We start from the raw sequence: 25,532 nt of genomic DNA on the forward strand, positions 1-25,532 counted from the left end.
TGGGCCTGCCCCATGCGAATGCATAAATGATACTAAGCTTCCTTTGTTTCTCTGGTGAGTAACTCTGCATCTTATTTGTGGGTTATTTCACCCCAGGTCTGTGTTTAGCTAAATAAAGAACTGTTGCATTTAACCTCCGCCTAGTTGTCTTTATTGGACTCTATAAGACAACCAGGCACTTCAATAAGCCCTGGATTTTCTTGGTGGTCTCCCATCCAAACACTACCCTGCTTAGCTTCCAAGATCTGACAAGATTGGGCTAGCCTGGACGATCCAGGGCAGGGCAGGGTAGCTCCACAAAAGAGAATATTTGTGATACATGGCATCTAGGGTTTTATCTCTGGCATCTCATTAAGAAAGGTGTCTGCTTGAAGGACTGGAGGGAGAGTTTGGTGAACTTTGGGACAGGGGGTCCAATTATATGGGCCAGCAAAGGGATCACCCCCTTCCTCCAGGTATTTGTGAGCCAAGCTGTCCATCGGTTTCCAGGTTCAGAAGTTCAGCATTGCCAAGGACTAGCAGAAAGAGCCGATTGGCAGGGTAGTGCCTCAAAGTCTGGAAGCTCCGTATCTGGGGGTGCATAGCATGACATCCATGCAAAGTAGCTTCCAAACTGAGGAAAACGGCTTAAATGCAAGAAAAATAAGGCACAGAAAACATTTCTTTTGCTGGCAAATGACATCCTGTGAACAGACTATTATAGTCAACAAAAATCTGATTTCAAGAGATGGTCACGGTGCGAGGAAACGAAGCCTCTACTTGGGGTGACCTTCAGTTTGACAGCAGGTTTTCAGGGTGGTTGTGGTGATATTGGAGCCAGCCGAAGTCATGATGACCAAGGCATCTCTTGAGAAGGAGATTGCTCATCCATGTGGGCAAGGAGTCTTCTTCAGATGCCCGGTAAGCAGCTGTAGAAGCTGCCATTTTTTAGTTGGAGGGTATATCCCTCCAGACGGGACTAGGTGAGCCCTGTATTTTCAATTACCCTTATGCTTGATCCAGATTAACCCACTGAGTGGTGATGGTTGGTCAGACCAAGTTGGTTCCGATTACACGACCCCTACCTCAAAAGGGCCCCAACTATGGGGCCCTAACAAAATCAGACAAAAAAAGATAGAAAAATTGGAGAAAGCACAGAGCCATGCATCTGAGCAAACTGCTTTTTTGGGAATTGACTATTTGGCTTTGGGCAGTCTACCCAAAACCCAAATATTGCCGAAACGGCTAATTTCAGGTGTATCGATATGCACGACCCTAGGGTAGAACCAAAAGCCTGACAGTTTTGAGAGCTGTCTGACAAGCAACAACAGTAAGAACATCCTGGGCAAGTGCATCACAGCTGTTTGCCCTTAGCTTGGCCACAGAGAGAGTATTCCTTATGCTTCTGGACTTGGCAGCCTGGAGCAAACACAACCCTTTCTTTAGAAGCTGAAACAAAACCGGCAAAGACTGGTCCTGGCTTTCCTCTACCTCCTTGGTACCAGATCGGAATCTGCATCTGTATCTGCACTATAAAGCATCTGTATCCCATTGCAGGAGGATGCTTGGTGTGAAACCACTAAACGTTTTATCCAAATCTTGGCTCCATTTCCATGGCAGTCATTTTGTGGTTGTCCCATGACCCTTCCAAATGTATCTACAGGGTCAACAAGGTTGCAAGGTCCCTGATACTCAGAAATGAGTGCTTTTATTTTATTGCTTCCTTAGTTGAAGGAAGCCAAGTTGAGACCTAACTTTTTAATTGTATCCATCACCATTATCCATAGAAAAGATCTCAGCAACAGAATCCAGAAAAGATCTTGCCTGAGATCCTTGAAAACAGTCTCCAGTAGGGTTGTGCAAAAAACAAAACAAAAAAATTGGTAAATTTCTGGTTCAGGTTTATTGGGCCCGGTTTTTCTTGGTAAATACCCATACCAGTAAATGTGGTATTCAGCTTTATTTCCGGGTTTACTGAGAAAACAAAATCGGGTCCATTATAGTCTATGGGGATTTTTTGAAGCTCCTGTGGGGGCATTTTTGGAGGTAGAGTTCCCAAATTTTCAGGGTAGCTTCAAGGGACTCTCCTTGCATGAACCCAGAAGTTTGGTGAAGATTGGGTCAGGGAGTCTAAAGAGGAAGGCAATGCCAAACCACCTCTCTTCTCACATGCCTTGAAAGCCCCTAGCTGGGGTTGCCAAGAGTCAACTTCAACTTGATGGCACCACACACACACACACTAATATTGTGTGTATGTTTTTTTTTAGATAAGGAGCTCAGTAATTATCCTGTTGTTATTTTAATATACATACAGTGGAATATTTTTATCCATAAAGGAGAAAAAAACCACCTGCATGTACATTTATAAAATCAACAGTTTCATAAAGAGAAAAAGATGTATAGTTATTTATTTCCTTATGGCCAAAGTAACTTACATGACTTGTTAAATCGATTTTGTGTTGCTTTCAGATCTACGATTCAATATTTTTTTCAAACGGTAGGTACCATGGCAACCCCATCTCTCATATGCAACATATGTTGCCTTAGAGATAAAGAGCTTGTATATGCACAGGTGGAGCACAGGACAATGGCACTGAAACGTTCGCTCCTCCCACTCGTATTTCAAAATGTATATATTCCCTAACTCAAAAAAAAAATTGTGTGTGTAAAAGAAAAAGAAAACTTTTGCATAATTGCATAAAACCTTTTGCATAATCCAATAATTTTTTATGTTGCTTTATGATTAAATTATTCTTTTCATATATTTCAATGGACTCTTCTTCAAAAATATGAGCTCTGTTGTGGAATCATTTCTGCATATTCCTCTTGGAATGGATAGGACTATTGCTGTGCCAAATATACCATTGTTGTGCTCAGATGTAAGGATCTTTTGCATGCATTTCAGTGGAAGGAGCTGATGTCCACATGTATTTCTTTGCTCAGGCAGGTAGGCTTCCCCCCTGAAAACACACTGGGAAGTCTTTCCAGCTTAGTGTATGTGTGTGTCTGTGGACACATTGGGCTGGATCCAGCACAAAATTTCTTCTTGTGCAAGTGGAAATATAAGAAAAAGACCATGCTAGCTACTTGCGCTAAACTTATTGTACCTCCACTTGTGCTTCCTCTTGTGCAAGATTGTGTGCAACTAGTTTTCTGGGCACTATAATGCATAGGGAGGAAAGTGCTAGCCGTTGTGCAAGTGGTACTAAGTCCATTCATTTTTCCTCTTGTGTATTCCTGGATCCAAACCATGGCTTCTTTCCATCCCATAACAAAAGTTACATCACTGTAACCTACAATTTGTTGATGAAAATGTAGAAATATAAGAATATTGATTGTAAGTATAGTTTTTATGCTGTTTGATATACTATATCAGCAGCTACATGCTATTTGTTCAACATTATGTCATTAGCCAATGTTGGATTGTGAATGCATATTTTGCATTTTTTATAATATAGGAAGAACTGATGAAGAATTATTAATTACAAATTTGAAACGGCCGTAACCTCATCAAGGCCTTGGCTTCTACAAGACTACATGATATCTCATTTCAAGGAACTTACTGTACTCTTTCGACAATTTTGAATCCTTATGACTTTATAGTACACTTGTCACTTTGTTTGTCATATTGTAGGTCATGTTTGTATATTTTCACTATGATGTGTTTGTATTATTAAGTAGATTATAAATAATTTTGCACTTTTGTTAATTAACGTTACTCCTGTGATAATTTCCTAACCTCCAGGTAATAGCAGATCTCCTGCTATTACAACTGATCTCCAGCCGATAGAGATCAGTTCACCTGGAGAAAATGGCCGCTTTGGCCATTGGACTCTATAGCATTGAAGTCCCCCTCCCCAAACCCGCCCTCCTCAGGCTCCATCCCCAAAATCTCCTGCCGATGGCAAAGAGGGACCTGGCAACCCTACCAAGGGCCATAGTAGCTTATTTATCTATTTATTTATTAAATTTCTATCCCCGGCCAGGGTCAAACTTGGGTGTAGCTCTGGGTTGGGAAATACCTGGAGATTTTGGGGGCGGAGCCTAAGGAGGATGGGGTTTGGGGAGGGAAGGGACTTCAATGCCATAGAGTCCAATTGCCACGGTAGCCATTTTCTCCAGGGAAACTGATCTCTGTCACCTGGAGGTTGGCAACTCTACCGGGGCAGCTCACATCAAGTATAATAACAACCATAATACAAAGTCAGGCCGAGAAGTAGGTCTAGAGGACGTTCTTGCAGTTTCGTCAAGAGTTCAATGCCAAACTCACTCTAGTAGTCTAAACTCCCGGTTTTTGTGTCAAAGCTTCGTGGTGTACCACGGGGCTCGGTTTAAGCGGGGGCTTAACCTAACAAAACCTAGGGTAAATAATAATTAACCAATGCTCAATTTAGTGATAGCGAGCTACTCAAGGCACCGTCCCATAACTCCAAATCCCCCCTGGGGTCTTTGACAATCAAGTTAGGCCACTGCAACTACAAAAAAACCAAAAACAGATCTGTTGGACAGATGTATTATTTTGTGAGGCTTTAAGCTTCCTAAGTCTGAGAATTAAATCTGGTGGACAGAACTATCAGGCCCTTGTAGTCCTCACATTGCTGTTTCTCCAGTCTTCCAGTTCCCCCTGGCAGCTCTACTCACAAGTAGCTGTTACTTGCCAAGACTCTGCCACACTCCAGGGAGCACAGTTTCACCATGCTCCAGGGGGCACAGTTCACGGTTTTACCACTTTGGAGAATTTTAAAGATGATATAGCAGGGCATAGATATTAAACAAATGTGACACAATAATTGATACTGTACCGTTTGATTCTGTTTGTTTCTTTTGTCTGGTTTGTTGCTGATAGTTGCTGAATTTAGAGTTGCCAGGTCCCTCCTGGCCACCAGCGGGGGATGAGGGGTAGGATTGCAAGATCCAGTTTGGGAATGGATTTAGGGATGGAGCCTGAGGAGGACAGGGCCCTCAGTGGAGTACAACGCCATAGAGTCCACCCTCCAAAGCATCCATTTTTCCAGGGGAAAAATCTGTAGTCTGGAGATGAGCTTTAATTCCAGGGGGTTCCCATGTCCCACCTGGCGGCTGCTGGCATCCCTATTGCTGACTGAGGCAGATCTGTTGCTCTGGAGTGGATGCCTGGCCCTGCCCTCAGCTGTTGCTGTTGAGATGCAGGGGCTGTGAGCCCTTGAACTCTAAGGCTCCTCCTCTTCAGAGGCGCGAGCCAAGGGGCAAGCGCCAAAGGTCTCTTGGGCTGTGGCTTTCACTGCACCATAACGATCGTTTGCAAGTGGATTTTGCTAGTTCACACAGTAAAATCCACCTTCAAAGTGCATTGAAAGTGGATTGAAAGTCCATTATTTGGGCAGTGTAAATAGCACCTTAGTCTAGGGACTGGGCCTTGGGACTTTGTAAAAAGCTAAGAAGTTTTTTAATTCCTATATGTGTTACTGCTTTTGGTGTGGCATAGAAGTTAAGAGTGGCGGACTCTAACCTGGAGAACCAGGTTCAGTTCCCCACTCCTCCACATGAAGCCTGCTGGGTGACCTTGGGCTAGTCACAGTTCTCTCAGAACTCTCTCAGCCCCCACGGAGGCAGGCAATGGCAAAACACCCCTGAACGTTTCTTGCATTGAAAACCCTACGGGGTCAACTGTGACTTGACAGCACTTTACAAACACAGAGATGCTATGTCATGCCTGGGCCATGAGGGTGTGCATGGGTTTCCAAACTGGGCTTCACAAATAATTCCAGTCCTTCAGGGTGGACATCTCCATCTGGGTAGTATGTCCCAGGGCAGAGACCACTCTACCACCATGCACCAGAAGGCAGTGGCTGAGCCGGCCCTAGTGGTGGCAAGGGTGGCACTGGTATGCTGCACCACCAACCTATACAGCAGCGCCTTCTTAGCCCCTATCCAATGAGACTGCCAGTGGTCATTGCTGCTGCCAGATGCTGAGGCAGCTATACCATCCATGCACAAGGGAATGTGGAGGCAGGGTGAGGCACGGTGGGAAGCTTCAGAACCCAGGTCCCACCCCGCCTCACCAGGCATCAGGGATCCTTTCCCAGCAACTTTCATCTTCAGAGCAAACAGAACAACCCTCCGTGTGAATATGATTCCTGTGGGGCAGCATATATTAGCAAAAGAAGCTCATTTACCTGTGGGCCTTAATCCCTTATTATTTGTCTCCTGTTCTGTCAAAAATAATTTCCCCATTGTGGGGACCATTGTGGAACACTGTCCTGTTCGCTGTCTTTTTCTTTGCCTTGTTCTGAGTTTGCAACAACTCCCGTTTTACCCCTTCATTCCTTAATCTCTCTTGCTGCTTTACTACAACACGAATGATTTTAAAATCAGGACCCTTCAACCCTGCTGCTGATTCTGTTCTAGCCAACCCTTGGAAGATTTATGAGAGGATTCATACCTTTTCACCTCAACTCCTTCCCTTTTTACATAAAGAATTCATACTTGAAAAGCATATGTGACAGGGATCCACACCAACCCCCCAGTGGCTGCTTGGAGGGGCCCCTTTGCTGTGGGGGGCCCCTGTGGCTGTGGGCCTGGTAGGGTTGCCAGGGCCCTCTTTGCCACCAGTGGGTGATTTTGGGGCAGAGCCTGAGGAGGATGCTGTTTGAGGAGGGGAGGGACTTCAATGCTGTAGAGTCCAATGACCAAAGCGGCCATTTTCTCCAGGGCAGAAACAGAACTTTGACATTTCAGAGGACAGGGCTTTAGAAAGAAGATTGTCCTCTGAAAATGATAACATCTGCCCCTTTTCTTGAATTCTAGACCTTGAATGGTAGGAAGTGTTTCTCTTTGTAGAAGAGAACAGGAAGTACCTGTCTGTACTCTTAGGCTAGTCAGGTTATCCCACTGGGAACCGGGCTGACTATCCTAATAATGGAATAAATGAAAATTGGATTATATTAGAGGTGGTTCCGCCAATGAATTGTGAGGAGACTTTTGCACAGTCATGTATTGAATGGAAGAGGGACTGAGGAAGAATCGGAAATGGCCGTCTCCCCTTCTTTTCTTGACATTTGGAACCTGCATTTTCTCTAGTACCTGGCTGAAGGAAATCTGAAAATAAGAAGACATACATTAATATGAATTCTTACAGGCTTTTGTAAGGATACAACTTTTATAACACATGGACGGTGTTAGTAATCTCGTGTTACTTACCTGGCTATTTATAGCTATTAGGATAGATATATAGTTGCACTGTCATTGATTTTGTTTTCCATATTGTGTATAATATAACATTTTGCACTTTGTGATACATTTTCGCCCCTGTGTTTGCTTCCTTACAACCTTCAGGTACTAGCTGGAGATCTCCTGCTATTACAACTGATCTCCAGCCAATAGAGATCAGTTCACATGGAGAAAAAATATCCGCTTTGCAATTGGACTCTATGGCATTGAAGTCCCTTCCCCCAAACCCCGCCTTCCTCAGGCTCCACCCCAAAAACCTCTCACTATTGGTGAAGAAGAGCCTGGCAGTCCTACTCAAAAGGTAGGGGAGAAGACAGGAAGGTGATCATAAGCCACTTTGAGACTCCTAAAGTAGTGAAAAGTGGGGTATAAAAATAAAATCTTCCTCTTCTTTTTATTCTTGTCTGTGGTGTGATGTCACTTCCAGGAAAAACCAGGAAGTCATGTTGGGTGGCTCTGGGAATTGCTGAAAACTCTATGGCAAAACCACAAAGCTTTACCATAGCATTTCAGGCGATTCATAGAGCTATCCAGCATCACTTCTGGATTGCTCCTGGAAAAGACATTGCAGTGCACACAATGCCAATGTCTTTTTAAAAAAATTATCCAGTCACGGCGCCAATGAGGGCTCCCAGAGGGAGACCTCCTCCCATAGTGGGAGGTCTGGCAGCCCTATACTGCATTGGCAATAGCTGCATTGACAAATAGAAAATAATACACACCTGTCGCTTCTGTGTTTTATTACATCTTGTTTACTATAGACATGAAGTTCACCATTCTGTTCCCGACAATGGCCAGCAACATGCTCAAAAGCAGGACATAATTTAGCAGATGGCGCCATTGGTTTGTCCCCAACACCCAGCCATCTAAGGCATGCTGCCTCTGGTCCTGGAGGTCCCGTTGGGCAAGCCTAGCCAGTATCTATTAAGGAAGCCCAATCTTCCACAAATTGGGTCAGTCCTTTTCAACACCATCTCACTGTCAGCTACCCCATCAGATAGTGGACAGGAATTCTGTAACTTAACTCTTCAGTATGTGAAAAAGTACTTCTGTTTCTGTCTGCCTTTAACCAACAGCCCCTGAGTTTTATTCAGCAACTTAATATTATGAAAGTATTATGAAAGGAGAAAACAATATTCTGCTTTTTGGATACCAGTTGTTGTCAGAGGGCTCAATTAGATACTCATCTTAGACCAGCATTGGGGTTCAGAAGCAAGAACATAGGTGGAAACGGAAAAAAAATAAAAGGGCTATTGCTCTGAAACAATTCTCTATGGACTCAACCCATTGTCACCAAGCTGACTCTTCTAGAGAAATGTAGCTCTGGGCTAGAGCCCAGAGAATGCCTTTTATAAAAATCACTTCTCACTAGTACCAATAAATCTCTGATGCTAGCGCAATATACCTGGATATTATTCTTGTGCATCAAAGTCAGAGAAAGAGACTTAACAAGCCAATTTAAAAAAAAACCTGGCACACTGAAATCAATATTGCTGTAGGTACTACCCATAATAATACCACATGTTTAGTCTCTCTCTCTCTGTGTGTGTGTATACACATGTATACATACACACACATTTTCATATAATAAGAATGTTATTTTTTTAAATTTGGAAACACATAGAGAGATGCTATTGAGTTTAGGAAATGAGCATTTTTTTTTTAAAGCACTTCCCAAATGTACCAATACAAGTACCCATTAACCAACATTTAAATATTGTCAAGCAAATCTGTTTGCATCTGGAACTGATGCCATGTAAAATTTATTTACTGAAAAGTTTCAGTCACACATGGGAAATTTTACAGATGGTGTCTCTCTACATTTTATTCCCCCCTCCCCCAGTTGTCTCCCTCCTCCCTCCCTCTTCCTGCTTCCCCTCAGTGTTCTTACCCCTCTGGACATACAAACTCTGGCTCCAGGTGCTTCTGCTCCCCTCAGTTTGAATCTCCAATATATATAATCAGCTGCATGTTAAACAAGAAGGGCTCTTTTATGTATTCTGTGTCAGGACAAGCTCAGCATCTCTGTAGATCACTAGAATAAACAACTCTGGCTGATTCAATTACAATGCCTTGGCCAAGCCTTTATCTGCTGGTGACATCATTTCAATCAAAATGTAAAATAATACAATCCAAGAGTGGCAAGGGGGGACAGATAGGACACAGCCTGCTGCACTTAGTCATTTAATAAAAAAGAAGAAGATGTGAAAGGGAGCTTCTTCTGACAGGCTTCTAAGTCTTCCATTTCCCAAATTCTATTACCTTGTATAATACTATTCAAAAGAATTGAACGCAGGAAATTGTCCATTACCTTTTATTAGTCGAAGCTGTTATGTAGGATTCAGACTACTGCATGGTATTTCTTTCTCCTCTTTGTTCATTCAATTAACAAAAGCACAAACTCTTTCAATTGGTAGGCAGGCAAGGACCAGTACCGCTCGTTTAACCAAAAGGGCTCCTTCCCACACACCCTTGGTGAAAGATTGTTAAGCAGAGCGGAACTCCCATTTGGTGCAATGCACTGTAAGAGGAAGGCAAGGCAGAAGTTGCTAATATGGGCCTTTGTAGAAGAGCTTCAGCAGGGGTAGAAGGTTCCTGGTGGGCCACTGCCCTGGAAGGCCAATGGTGACCGAGAACAAGCTGAGTCAGGTGTCTCTTGTGGTATTGGCAGTGACACAGGGCCCACTAGACTTGGGCCTGCACTGTGGCCATGAGGGCGACAGTAGTTGGCTTGCCCAGTGGAGGGAGGCAGAACTGGGCTCAGCTGTTTTAGTGACCCGGTCTGCTCCTGGCTTTAGCCTTGAATTCCATCAAGCTGCAGTTGACTTATGGCAACTCCCTGGGGTTTTCAAGGCAAGAGTCAAACAGAGGGAGTTTGCCATTGTCATCCGCTGCATAGTGACCCTGGACTTCCTTGGTGGTCTCCCATCCAAGTACTATCCAGGGCTGACCCTGCTTAGCTTCTGAGATCTGACAAGATCCGGCTAGCCTGGACAATCCAGGTCAGGGTGGTTTAGCCTTTAGATTCACTGAAATAAGCATGATGGCATATGCTCCAAATTTGCCAAAAGTATGTCTTGTTTTTGGTACCTCTCCTCAATTAGTTGCTGTCTGTTGTGGAGTGAAGTAAGTCTATTGAATTCCACAGAGTAGAGTCCCAACTAAAAGTATTTAAGTTTGCATCTATGATGATGAAAGCGAGACAAATCAGTGCCTCCATTTGCGTCAGTGGCTGCAGTGATGTGTTGTCATGCCCCCACTCCTGTGGCTGAGTCCGAGGCCTCAGATCCAGAACTGGAGCAGTTGGCTGTCCCATCAGCAGCTGACCCTCCCGGGAATGCAGCTGATGAGCCTTCTGAGCCAGATGCTGGATTAAAGGGGCCATCAGACGCTTCTCTAGCCAGGCTGAGGAATTCCAGTCCCCCTTGGAGGCCTGACTGCCAGGGCCAGCCAGAGACTCTTGTGAGTCCTCCCCCACAACTCACCTGCAGCAGAGACTCCATAGCTATATTAAAGAAGTCAATCAGCCCGGCTGCAAAGCCGGAGAGGCATTCTAGCTGTAGAGAATGACAGTGAGTGATTTAAGGAACGGCGAAAGCCAGCCTCCGTGTTCCAGCTGAGGTCCACTCTTTTTGCTGTCTTGCCTGAGAACGACCTTGGACTGTTTAAAGACGATGGCTACTGCCTTGCCTGTGACCCGGACCTTGGACTGCTTAACGACAGCCCTTGCTGCCTAGCCTGTGATACATAAGAGACCCCGGCCTGACTTCTTGGACTGCTTCCTAGACTTTGCCTTACCACTGCTGACCCCACTATTTTTGTGCAGCCACCCAGGCTGCAGAAGCCTTGGCTTCTGTACCCTCCACCACTTTCTGCCGCACCCGGTCTCTGCTCCCTCTGCACCGTGCTGCAGTAGCAGCCCTGCCAGCCTGCCTGGCCAGTACATGTGTACTCTTATCCAATACTGTGTTATATAAAATAATAACTACTCATAGGGAGTTTGGGTGCTATTACAATGAATGGCCCTGGCTTCCAAGGAATTTATTTATTTCCTTAGTTTTGTACCTCACCTTTCTCCCTAATGGGGATCTGAAGTGGCTTACATCATTCTCCACTATTTGTTGGTAACTCCCTAATCTGCATTTTGCCTTTTGGGGAACAACTGGATGACAGATTCTTTTCAAGAAGAATCTTTCGAAGAAGAACCTACAGTTTTAGAAAGTGGAGTGAAAGCTGCATTGAAAGCAATTGGGAGAACCAATCACCAGGAGTAGATGGGGTATCGACAGAGCTATTCCATGCCACAGAAATGGAGTCCATCAAAATCTTAACAAGAATATGTCAACAAATATGGAAAACAAAACAATGGCCCACAGACTGGAAACAGTTTACATTCTGAAAAAAGGAGATGTTAAAGACTGCAGCAACTATCAGACCATCACATTAATTTCCCACACAATTAAAGTGATGCTCAAAATCTTACAGCAAATACTGTACCATATATGGAACAAGAAATGCTAGGTGTTCAAGCTGGATTCTGAAAAGGATGAGGCACAAGATATCATATTGCAAATTTACAGTGTATACTGGAGCATACGAGAGAATTTCAGAAGAAAATCATCTTGTGTTTCATAAATTACTGCAAAGCTTTTGACTGTGTGGATCATGAAAAGCTATGGTTGGTTTTAAAAGAAATGGGTGTGCCACAGCACCTGATTATTTTGATGTGCAACGTAGTCTGGACAAGAGGCTAAGCAGATCATGAAGGTGAAGCTATTGGAAGCATACTCTTCATGGAATATGCTTGCCCCAGATATAGAATAGGCAAGCAGGGTCAAAAGCAAAAGGTCTTTCCAGGCTTTGAAAGAGTGACGGGAGCAATCTGGGACGGGATGAGCAATTCAGGGTTCAGGGACTATTTCCAAACAGTGTACAAGATGGGAATATCAGGGTGAAGAGAGGGTATTGTTGGTAAGACTTGGCCTGTTTAGGTAATATACAGTTTTGGTGGGCAGTTCCCAAGTCCATATCAGATTACTCAAAAGCAACAACATTATAAGAACATTATATTCAGTGAGGGGCATACTTTTCCTGGGAACAGCCTAAGGTAGCAGCTTCATGGGTGAGTGACTGCGATATAAAGTTTTTTGTCTGTGGCCGAAGGCCATCACAATCCACCATACAAAACATTAAAATAACATTGAAATAACTCATTTGTGAGTGAAAGGACTAAAGGCTCTGAGAAAACTTGGATTAATGATCTCATGGCCAGATACTGGACAAATCATAGTCTCTTCTGCAGACATTATCTTAAGATAGTATGATTAGCTGTGGTCTTACTTTCTCTGGCTTTTGTCATGAAAATGACCAATATATAGTGTCCCCAGGTGCCAGCTAATGGTGAGCAATCTCCTGCCAGTTCCTGCCACTGCCCGCCAACACTCACCTGTTTGGTGGGTGGAAGCAGGCTGTCGTGGGTCAGTGTCAGCTCTGGGCTCACCAGACAAATCCCACAAATCGACTTCTAGGCAGGCCTTCCATAGAAAGCTGATTTATTAAGAAATATTCAGCGAGTTACAGAAATTGACTTGCAAATTGGCAAGGATACTAGGGGAAAACACTAAGGGTACGGGAGCTATAAAGGTGAAAGTGAACTTTCTGGACGACTACTGGTTGCTACGGCAACCCCCTGATAGCACTTGTTCCCAGGGAAGAGCAAGACATAATAAAACCAGAACTGGTGCCTGACATTCTGCCCCCTCTAAGGCCCGCCTCCACCCATGTCCGGCGGGGAGGGACTGTTCGGGTATGATGCATGGAACTGGTGGACCAGCTGAGGGGCGGAAACGTAGTGATGAGCAACCCATTCATCGTAAGCAGGACCAAAATGTTTCCAACAAACCAGGTACTGAAGCACCCCCCTGTGGACACGGGAATCAAGGATTTTTGAAACCTCTAAGTGTTCCTCCCCACACCATGCTAGGCACCTCTGGAGGGGCTTCTGGATGCCACTTGGGTGAGGGTACATGTTGTTTCAAAAGTCTAGTATGGAATACTCCCTTGGGGAGGGAGAGCTCCACAGTCACTTTGTTGATGATTCTTGATATGGGAAAAGGTCCTACGTACCTTTCACTGAGTTTCTTGCATGCGTGTAGGGATCGCAGGTTCTTAGTGGACAGGTACACTAGATCCCCCACCTTGAATTCCCAACCGGGCGAATGAAGTTTATCTGCTTGGGTGTTATACTTTCCTTTAGCCCGTTCCAAATTATTTTGTAACCATGGCCAAGTGGTTTGAATTGTGAAGCCAATCTGCTATGTGGGCACCTCCCTCCTCCCCCGAGATGTCAACACTGCCTAGGGGGCTGAACTCTTTCCCATATACTACATAGAATGGGCTGAATGCACAGCATTCTGATGCACAGCAGTATTATAAGCATACTCCGTGAAGGGCAAGAGGTCTACCCAGTCATCTTGATGGTAATTGACATAACACCGTAAATAACACTCTAATACAGCATTCACCCGTTCGGTCTGCCCATCTGTTTGAGGGTGAAATGCACTTGACAGTCCTTGCTCCACCCCCACCAACTTGAGAAAAGCCCTCCAAAACTTGGCTACATATTGAACCCCGCAGTCACTGATTATCTTGCGCGGAAACGAGTGATATTTGAAGACATGTGACACAAATAAACAAGCCAATTTTGGGACGGAGGGCAGGCCCGCACAAGGAATCAAATGCACTTGCTTGGAAAACAGATCTGTAACCACCCATAGTACCGTTTTTCCCCTACTGAGAGGAAGATCAGTCATAAAATGCATGGCAATGACTTCCCACGGTCCTGAGAGCGTTTCAAATGGCTGCAACAACCCGGGTGGTTTCCCTGTGGAGCGTTTGACGATGGCTGGTGGGACAACTGCGAACAAATGAGTCCAAGTTCGATCGCATTTTCGGCCACCAAAACTGCCGATGGAGCAGGTGTAAAGTCTTTACAAAACCAAAATGTCCCATGGATTTTGCCCCATGAGCAAGACCCAACACCTCCCCCCAGAGTATTTCAGGCACATATAACTTGGTGTCTTTAAACCATAGCTCCCCCCACTGAACGAGATCTTTGGGGAAGGTCTTGGCTGACCGCTCAGTTTGGTAACCATGGAACTAGGTTTGGTAACTAAAGGAACTAGGTAGCCCTTCCGGGAGAGGACCGTCAGGGGTCGGGCTAGGGAGTTCAGAAGGCTCCTTGGGAGTAGGGCTTGAAGGTGGTTCCCCTGACACTTCAGTCAGCTATGGCGGAGGGAGGGGGTGAGTGTTTCACTCAGGTGCGGTACTTCCGTGGTCCCAGGGGACCGTTGTGTTTGAGCACGGGTCTGAATGGATAACGTAGGCACAAGACCCCTCTGTGCGGGAGTGAAAAGGGACTCCGTGGGGTGCTCCAGTTTGCTCGGGTATTGGGGAAGCCAGGATAGAGCATCTGCCAGCTGGTTTTGGTTCCCAGGGACATGTCATAACACAAACTTGAACTTAGAAAAAAAATCCGCCCATCGCACTTGTTTGGCAAAGAGTTTGCGAATCCCTGGTAAGGCTTCCAAGTTTTTGTGATCTGTACACACTTCGAAGGGGGTGTCAGCCCCTTCTAGAAAATGTCTCCACACCATTAAAGCATGTTTCACCACGGCGGCCTCCTTTTCCCAAATGGGCCAGTTTAGCTGGGATTGGGAAAACTTTTTGGAAAAATAAGCACACGGGTGCAGCTGACTATCCTCCCCCACCTGTAAGAGGCCCCCCCCCCATTGCTACCTCGGAGGCATCTACCTGGACGACGAACGCCCGTCCACAATCTGGATGCTTCAGCACGGGCTCAGTTGTAAACAACCGTTTAAGAGTCTCAAAAGCCCTTTGACACTCCAGTGTCCATTCCACCCGGCCGCTTGGCTGAGATGCCGCACTCCCCTTCCCCTAGATCTTTAGGAGGTCGGTGATTGGGCAAAGTTGTTAAGGAACCCCCTGTAAAAATTTGCAAATCCCAAGAATTGTTGCACTTGCTTACGGGTGGAGGGCGGTTTCCAGTCCACTACTGCCCTCACCTTGTCAGGGTCCATTGCAAGTCTTTGGTGCGAGATTATGGAACCTAGGAAAGTCAATTGGTCCTGGTGGAACTCGCACTTAGATACTTTAGCATAGAGTTGGTTATCTCTGAGGCGCCATAGCACCTCTTTAACCATGGCAATGTGTTCCTCATATGTTTTGGAGTATATGAGAATGTCATCTTAGTAGAATACCACTCCTTTAAACAACAGATCATGAAGTATTTTGTTAATCAGCTGCATGAAGACCCCCGGGGCGCCTTTTAACCCAAAGGGCATCACTAGGTACTCAAACATCCAAAAACAGCTGGACAAGGCAGTCAATGTTTTGTCCCCCTCCCGGATCCTCACATGATAATACGCTTCAACCAGATCCAGTTTGGTGAAAATGCGCCCTTCCTTTAGCTGGCTTAATAAATCCGAGATCAGGGGGATGGGGTAGGTGTTGGTTTGGGTGACCGCATTGAGTTTGCAAAAGTCTATGCACAGTTGTAGATCACCTGTTTTCTTTCGCACAAAAAAGGCAGGGGCGCAATTAGGCACAGTGGAGAGTCGAATGAATCCCCGAGCCAGGTTCGTATCTGAAAAGTCCCTGAGCACTGATTTCTCTTTGGGGTTCATTGGATAAATTTTACTCTTGGGCAATTTGCCTTCTCCCACCACCTCAATAGCGCGGTCCGTTCTGCGGTGGGGAGGCAGCACATCACACTCCTTTACATCAAAGACATCAGTGAAGTCCACATATTCGAGAGGCAGTTGGGGGGTGCTGGAGGCGCCGTTAAGTTGCGCCGCCATGGCAGGTGTTTTAACCGCTACTTCTCTGCGATGGCAGTCGCACTGTGGCTGGGTGAACTCAATTGTTTTGGCTGTCCAATAAATAGTGGGGCTGTGCCCATGCAGCCAATTCACTCCCAACACCACTGCATATCATATGCCCGGTGCTACTGTGAACTGCAACTGTTTCCAGTGATGGCCCACTCCCATGGCCACTCTGCCGGTGCATCGGTCCACTGCCCCCCCGGAAGTCACTGCCATCCATTTGGGCAAACTGGATGGGTTGGGGTAGGCACACTGCTTTTACCTTTAAGGCCTTAAATGTGTCTTCACTAATTAAGGTATGGGCACAAACGGAATCAACTAAGGCCTTTATGAATATCTGGGGACCCCCCTTGTAATGTTGCAAAATAACATCTAGGAAAACAGTGTCCCCCACCTCGCTCACCATTAGTGGAACTTCAGGTTGCACAGGAGCAATGGTCTGTGGTGGTGCTCCAGTTACTGCAGACCCGGTCCGTTTTTTGTGTAGTCAAGAGTGGAGACCAGATTCAGTGCTGAGGCTCCCCAATCTCCTTCTTCCTCTGACGAGGCCGTACTGTCCTCGCTTAAGACGGTGGCATTTGTAATCCGGGACCCTGAGGGGTCAGGTAGTGGAATGGTGAGAACCGTTGGAGGGACTTCCGCATCGACGTTGAGAGAGGGGGGACCCTTCCATCCGGTGGTGATGCTCTTCCCACGGCTGTCTCCACCCGCCCGAGCCGCACTCCCAGGGGGAGCCTCGGACCTGGCCGTTCCGGTCGTAACGGGCAGGCAGCGGCGAAATGGCCCAAAGCCCCACACAGGCTCCACTCTGGAACCATTTGGCTCGATCAGATTCAGGAGCCGGTCTATGTGGCGGTAGAGCGGGCACTTTTGGGGTTGCTTTCGGGGTTGCTTGGGGTTGCTGCAGCCCTATCTCCTTTGCCCTGTGCCTAGAAAGGGAGAGGAGTTGCCGACTTTCCACTTATTCCGCGAGCAGTATCTATTCTTCAAGGTTAGGTGGGTCTCTTTGCATAAACCCCCAAATACAGGATTTCGGGATTCAGTCCTTCCCCAAAATACTGTACCCGTGAGGCTTCGCTCCAGTCCACAATCTTACTGGCAAGTCGGTGAAACTCACTTGCATATTCCCTGACTGACTTAGTGCCTTGGCACAGTTGAAGGATGGCAGTCTTAGCCTTCTCTCTCCGGAAGGGATTCTCGAAGCGTCTCTGTAGCGCCTGCATAAAATCATTCAGAGTTTGCACAGTTAGAGCCCGAAGGTCGAATTGTTGAATCATCCATTGTGCCGCCTCTCCTTCCAGCAGAGACGACATGTATCTGACACAACTGTCTTCCATGGGAAAGGTGGGGCCCTGCTCATAAAACTGTCCACTTGATGCAAAAAACAGGGCAGCCCCTCCGCGGACCCATCAAAAGTCACTCCTAAGTCCCTTTGTGGGCTGCGGAACCGGTTGTGATCGTGCCGGTGGCGTGGGTGCACCCGGTTGTCCCAGGGCAGGCTGTCCCGGCGCGGGCGCTCCCGGCTGGTCTGGTTGCCCTGGCAGCAGCGGAACCGGTGCAGGAGGTTGCGCCCGTTGTAACTTGCCAAACTCCCGCCACATAATATCCATTTGTTCCCACATCTGGGTCACTTGCTCCTGCAGGTCCTGGTTTTGGTACCGCAGGCATTGGATCTCGTCTGCGGCCCCCCTGGTCCGGCCTGTCTGGGCCACTTGGAGATTTGTATTCCACTTACCGAGGTCTTCCTCGTCCGGGTACCCCCCAACATCTTGTGAAAAACTGCTGCGACGGTCAATTCCAGCCAGTCTCTGTAGATGAGCCGTCACTCTCCTCAAGATGTCATACAACGGGGGATCGGGGGAGAACAAGGGTAGTGTTCAATCCTCTCCCTCTATGTCCGGAATCCTAGGGCCCTTGGACCCCGCTCCAGAAGCGGCCACCGCCCGCGCGGCTGCAAGCGCCTCCGCCTGCACCGCCACCAACTCGGTGGCCCGGGCATCGGCCACTGCAGCCAAAAGTTGTTCAGCCTCCTGTTGTAGCAAGAGTAAAAGTTCCCCACGGTTAGTGAGCAAAGGCAACGCCTGTTGCGCGAGCTCCGGGGGTACAGGGCAACCGAAACAGGGCTCCAGGATTTGCAGGATCATGGCTTCGGTGGCCGAATCCGCCGTTATGTCGAGCAGCTGCAAGACCACTTTGGTGGCAGCATTCTCTGCCTCCTGGCGAAAATGGGGTCGATCAGGAGTTGTCTCCTCCAACTTCTCCACCATGGGAGCAAGAGGTATGGGATCCTGAACAAGCGGAACAGTCACCTTCAGTAGGTTCTCGCTCCCTCCCAACACACAGTTTCTGGCAACCAGTCGGGAAAGCAGAGTAGAGTCCTGCTGGGCTAGGCACGCTTCCTCGAGGAGACGGGCAAGCCAATGCGTTTCCTCCAGGGCCCAGTGCGCGTCCTCCCGTGACTCCACGGGTGCTGCTCTCTCAAGGCAGACCCACTACGAGGCAACCAACCCCGCCAGCCGATGGGACTCCTGATGAGCGCGGCGCGCTTCCTCCAGGAGCGACCGCCGAAGGTCCTCTTCTGCGGCCTCCGCCAGGATGCTGGCATTCGCAGTGACCACGGAGGAATGGTGAAAAGATAGGTAGGATTAGTATCCTAATGTCAGCTCTGGGCTCACCAGACAAATCCCACAAATCGACTTCTAGGCAGGCCTTCCATAGAAAGCTGATTTATTAAGAAATATACAGCGAGTTACAGAAATTGACTTGCAAATTGGCAAGGATACTAATGGGGTACGGGGTACGGGAGCTGTAAAGGTGAAAGTGAACTTTCTGGACAACTGCTGGTTGCTAAGGCAACTCCCTGATAGCACTTGTTCCCAGGGAAGAGCAAGACATAATAAAAACACAGCTGAACGACAGTTCAACCTTGAAACACCACCTGGCTTAGCCGCTGGGTACCAGGCCGGTGCCTGACAGTCAGTCTGCCAACACTTCTACAGACTAAGAGGAACTAGAGGGAGACGGCAGGGTGAGAACAGAGGAGCAGCCACAGCAGATAGAGGACAATGAAAAATGAAGACCAGGAAGTCTCACTGGGTCTGCAGCCTGATAGCTCAGGAGAACTGGCTGTGTCTGGAGTTCAGCCACAGTGACATCACCTGGAGAGTTGCTGAGACCACTCGAACAAAGATGCCAGAAGATCAGAGCAACAATAGAAAGCCGTAAGAAAAGTGCAAGGCAACAGGCTCTTTATAGAGCACTCAGCGATGATGAAACTGGGAATGCCTGAACACCTAATGAGCTACAGTTGGTCTGCATTAAGATAAGGTCTATTTAGGCTGACAACAAGCTCAGCATTATGAGGAAGCAACTCATTCACTTGGAGCCACCATGTGTCTCTGTTATTCTCTGGACTCCTGGACCTCTGTTACCCTGACCTTCAAACTGAACATGACCTTGAATTCGGATTGCTTAGAAGTTGGATTTGAACAGTATGGTACCTGACCTCACTGTTTTCCTGATTACGCTACCTGCCTCTGACCCTTGTCTCTGCCAGCATTCTGGACACAACAAAATCACAAAATCACCTGGGCTGTAAAGTTGCTACAAAGTAAAGACCAGCACGCAGCTCAATACAATAAGTTTTCAAGTAATGTAATCAATATATAACAAGAGGAGGGAAAAAACAACAAGCAAGTGTAATAACAATACATAAGACAGAGAGTAGAATGACAATGAGTGGAAATAACAAAAAATCAAAGAAATAAAGTTCCAACGAACTTTAAATGATGTCTAAAAAAACTTCCACTGGGTTGCACCCGGGAGGGGAAGATAGTCAAAACCCCATCCATGTGAATGCAAAATGGTGGTAATTTTATTTCTTTGATTTTTTGTTATTTCCACTCATTGTCATTCTACTTTCTGTCTTAAGTATTGTTATTACACTTGCTTGTTGTTTTTTCCCTTCTCTCGTTATATATTGATTACACTACTTGAAAACTTATTGTATTGAGCTGCGTGCTGGTCTTTACTTCGTAGCATTCTGGATACAGGCTGATCGAAGGAGGGGAGTGACTGACATTTGCATGTGATGATGTCACTTCTGGAGCAATACGTAAGGGCCGGCATTGCACTGGGGGGCATTCTATCACTCTGAGCATCCCCCTGGAGCAATGCCAGTGCTTCCGCATCATGTCAGAAGGGACATCATTGCACACAGCCTGATCACTGCCCCCTCTGTACCCCCAGGCCACCCTACCAATGCAACACAGAGAATGGATCTGCATTAATATGGATCTGCATTAATTAATATCCTTTCTTGCTAATTCATGTGGGAAAAAATAATATTGCCCAGCACAGCCCAGAACGTATTAAAAGAGACTATGCAGCTCTGGGTAAAAAAGGTGAAGGACTTGGGAGCACAGGTTGTGTTTTCATCAGTGCTTCCTGTCAAAGGTTATGGCTTAGGAAGGGGGAAAAGAATACTGCAAATAAATAACTGGCTACATAGATGGTGTCATCAGGAAAGGTTTGTATTTTGGGGACCATGGTTTATGCTTTTGAGATGAAGCTCTTCTGTTGAGAGGTGGTTTGCACCTCAGGATGGCAGGTAAAAATGACTTTGGTAAGAACCTTACAAACCTGATAAGGAGGGCTTTAAACTAAATCCTATGGGGGAGTGAGACAAAAACTTAAATCCTAGTATGATGTCAATAACTGGAGATGAGAACAGTAAAGATTTATGGGGTGTGGCACATATGCACATAAGCCCAGAAACGAAATCCTCAGGGCACATAAACCATGGATTCTGAAGTCTCTACACTAATGCACAGAGTATGGCAAACAAGCAGGATGAACTTGAAGTCCTAATACAGGAAGGGGTCTATTACCTAATAGGCATTACTGAAACGTGGTCAGATGACACTCATGCTTGGAATATTAAAACTGAGGGGTACAAATTATTCAAAAGGGATAGTCAAATAAGGAAGGGGGAGGAGTAGCATTATATGTCAAGGATGCGTATACTCATGAGAAAATCCATGAATCTGAGCATGGAAGTTCATTAAAGAGTCTGCAGATAAAAATAAAAGGAGTAAGACAGAATAGTGATATTATGGTGAGGTCTGCTATAGACCACTAAACCAAAACGAGGATTTGTATGAGACACTCCAAGACCAGATTACAAAGTTATCAAAGAGATTGCACACTGGTCATGGGAGATTTCAATAACACATATCTATTGGAAGTCCAACTCTGCTAAAAGTAAAACGTCAAATAAATTACTGACTACTTGTGGACTTCATTTTCCAGAAAGTGGAGAGGGAAACAAGGGGATCTGCTAGTCCTTGATTCTCAACAACAGGGAAGAACTGGTGGACAAGGTACAAATAGTGGGCACCCTAGGTAATAGTGACCATGTAATTTTGGAATTTACAATCTTGGGCAAGGGGAAAGCTGTACATAGTCAGACATCCAAGATGGCCCCCATCAGGAGCTGTAAGTGAGAGCTCCTGCTTGCACTGGTATTTTCCCCACATTAAAATAAAACTAGGATATATTGCCTTTACTTCACCTAAGCTTGGTATCCCTGGAAGCTCTGGATTAAACAATATGAGAGCTGTTAACAACGTGGAGCAGCTCGACATTTCTTTGGCAGCAGCAGCATTTTTTTTACAGTAGCAGCGAGCTGAGGGTGACCAAATGAACCATACTTGGAGTGGCTGGCTGGGCTGGGCCAAGCCTTAGTGTGTGTGTGTGGGGGGGTTAAGCTCGGTGACCCATTGGTGCCCATTCAACCGGCGACTGACCATTTATCAGGCTCAGGGAGATGTGGGTGAGTGTAGCTCCATCATTGCATAGTCTTCATTGCTGGGAAAAGCCAAGCATTGCTGGAGTCGATTCAACAATGTCAGTAGGCTTTGGGAGACCCTGACTGACTTCAGGAGATCCCGACGCACTTTAGGCTTCAATGGCCTTGGGTAAGCCTCGTTAGACTTTGCTAGGCCTTGTGCATGCATCATCAGATCTCAGATGGCCTCGGTGAGCTTCGGCATACTTTGGATGGCTGGGAGCCTCGAGGTGAGCATGGCGGATCTGATCCTCATGGAGCTGTGGTTTTCCCCAATGAACTGGAGTTCTCCATCCTGGTTAATAACTAGATGTGCCTTCCATCTCTAATGTTTTTATATTAGTTAGAGATCTTGTACTTCGCTTGTTAAAACTCTTAAGACTGTGGGTTCTGAATAATTTTTTAAAGAAAAGAAGGTTGTGCACTCCATCAAGCTCTCCTGCTGTTATAAATTAGCTCCTTCTGGCCCTCTGTGAACTGGGTCCTTACAATACATCAACTGGCTAGACAGTCTGTCATCCAGTATAGCCATAAGTACCTGGCACCTACCATCTGGGACTCTACTGTTTTATTTGTCAACACTCTCCAAACTGATACAATCCAGGAGTTCTAGCCTGATCTTTGGGGTTGTTTCATACCCCCGAGAACGACCACCAGATGTTGATGTTTAGATAATATGCTGTAAGGATATCTCGGGGGGAGGGGAGGGTATTTAAGGTTAGTTATCATTATTATAGTTTATTAATTATTAATTGATTGTATCTTTGGTTGTAGGCATTGAAATTATTGGGAGGTGCTTTGGCTCAGTGGTAGAGCATCTGCTTGGCATGCAGAAGGTCCCAGGTTCAATCCCTGGCATCTCCAGTTAAAGAAGCTAGGCAATCAGGTGAGGTGAAAGACATCTGCCTGAGACCCTGGAGAGGTGTCCCTGATGGTGGGAGGAGGAGGTACAATGGAGAGTCGGAGATATGGACAAGCTTGGACTCTTTCCAACATATGTCCCATCCTAAAAAATGATGATGGTGGGATAAGGAATTACCCATCTCCGGCACTGATGCTGTGTAATGCCAGGTCCATCGCCAATAAGACCTTGACCCTGCAATATTATTTTGTAATACAGGGAGTAGGCCTGGCTTGCATGACTGAGACCTGGGTGAGAGAGGGCAAAACTCTCACCCTGAAAGAATGGCCTCCCCCAGGTTTTGCAGTCCTCCATCAGTCCTGGACAATGGGCCCAGGAGGGTGTGGTGATACTCATCTGGGAGGCCTTCTCCTTCAAGGCTCTACCGAAATCAGAGATCCCCAGCACTGAATGTGTGGGCCTGGTATGGGGTACCTAAAACAGTGTGGCTATCTGGTTGGTGTACCAGCTGCTTAACGCCTATTAGATGCAGCTGCAGGCTGGGCCTTGGAGTGGTCAGACCACTTTACCTTGAAGGCTTGGATTGACATCCTGCCTCTACCCTGTTTGGCTGACAAGCTGATTTATGCTTGCCCACATGGGTCCAATTGGATTCCAGGGTGCTCTGCAGGATCTGATTCCCTCTGGCACTTCCTTAGATGAGCTGGTGGAGGAGTGGCATAGCCGTCTATCCTAAGCCATCGATGGAATTGATCCCCATGCCCTCTACACCCCTGTCTCAATAGAGCTCCATGGCATACTTTGGAGATCGAGACCATGAACTGGGAGCTCCCATGACTAGAGTGAGTTTGGCCTTGAACTCATGATGAAACTATAAGAGCACCTTCTAAGACATTTATGGAAGCCTATGAAGAGGACCTACTATGCAGTCTCTACTGCATCCGCTAGCTCTCGCCCGGCACAACTGTTTAGAATAATTAGATCATTGATGTCCCTATCCGATGGGCAACCAAATTTAAATTTAAATTTGGCCATTAGCTGTGAGGCTTTTGCAAGCTATTTTGCAGATAAAATCTTGTCACTCCACCAAGACCTCCCTGCCAACCTTAACACAGATAATGAACTAGAGGCCCCATGCCTGTCTTCTGGTCCGATGCTGGACCATTTCAGCCAGCTCTCCCAGGCCGATGTTGACAGGATCCTGAGGGTTGTGAGGCCCACCACGTGCCCATCCGGACTGGTCAAGGCCAGTGTGGATATGGTAGGAGCCCCCTGGTTGAGATCATCAACTTATTCCTCAGTACGGGGGTATTTCCATGGAGTTTGAAGGAGGCTGTGGTGCATCCGCTCTTAAAGAGGCCATCTTTAGATCACAGCTTTAGGCATTCCTGGAGGACACATTCCAGTCCAGCTTCCACCATGGTCATGGGACAGAGACAGTACTGGTTGCTCTCACAGACGATCTTTGTCGACAGCTGGATCCAGGCAGGTCGGGGCTGCTGATTTTATTAGATCTGTCAGCTGTGAAGGAAAAGCACCCTGCTTTCCTTCTATGAAACACTGGTTCAGGCTTCAGGCCTGGTATTTTCTGATATTAACCTTTGGAGCATTAAACATTGAGGGGCCTGGAATAACAAGCAGGCTTCTCACAAATCACAGTGGAATGTACTTTCGTTTTTAGAAGTACTCCTTAAAGGTCTCAAGGTTGGAGATAAACAGCTGCCCTGATTTTACAGCCATCGGGGGCAGCACCAACGATTTATCTCCTTGACAACGAATGGGCCCATTAAGCGTTATCTCTCAGTTTGAGTCTTCCCAGGTGTCCCGCATAACTGCAGAATGCGGGTCAGCGGTAACACTCGTGACTGAGAGATGACCTGACAAATTAATTCAGGGCTGATTGGGATTCTCGCCATTTTATTGGCTAAGATGGCCATAGGCCGCTAAGATGGAGGGAATAAAATGAGCCCTGTTTGGACTTAGAAGCATGGAGGCTTTTGGGATGCGCGGGCGCATCCTGGAGTCTTTCATCACCTCTTGCTTTGTCCCATAGAACGAATCTATGCTTGACTGAGGAGACCAGCATGCTGACACCCAGATGCTAACTCGTGGACTGTGGTAACTCTTTTGCATCTCCAAAAGCTTTGCCAATTTGCCTGATTGCCTAAACCTAAGCCAATTGCCTTTCTGATGAAATGTGTAGTTAGATTATTGAAGCTTTCTTGTTTTATATGCTAACCTGCCTCACGTTTGTCTTTCTGTAACGAGCACAAACTTTTGAATAAACTTCTAGTTTATTATATTTGATGTGTCTAGTGGTTTCTGTGGTTTTCCCAAGCCTGAATCCTAGTGCCTAGACTGGCTTTGTCCATGCTATCTTTTGTGTAAACCTTTTGGACAGTGTGAACCACTCTGACCAAGTCTCAGCTTGGCAGAGAGACTCACCCTGTATTTGGAGCTTGGTAAGGGTTGCTCTGAGCCCTTTGCCTGGAGGCTCAACCTTTTGATTCAGAGCTGGTGGCAGCGACCCGTTCAGCTCAAGGCGGAAGCCTAGAGTTGAACGTTTTGTTTTGTAGATTACCCCAAACCTAAACAAAGTGAGCCCAGCTGGTGGAGACCGGTTGGCGCTCTCTTTTTGACATGGTGGCGTAGCGGTTGGATTCGAACTGGGAACCCAGAGATTGCTTTACACCTATTTTGTGCTGAGGATTACAGTGTGAGGTGGCTGGCA

The sequence above is a fragment of the Euleptes europaea genome, chromosome 17 (assembly GCF_029931775.1).
Source record: "Euleptes europaea isolate rEulEur1 chromosome 17, rEulEur1.hap1, whole genome shotgun sequence".
NCBI lineage: Eukaryota > Metazoa > Chordata > Lepidosauria > Squamata > Sphaerodactylidae > Euleptes > Euleptes europaea.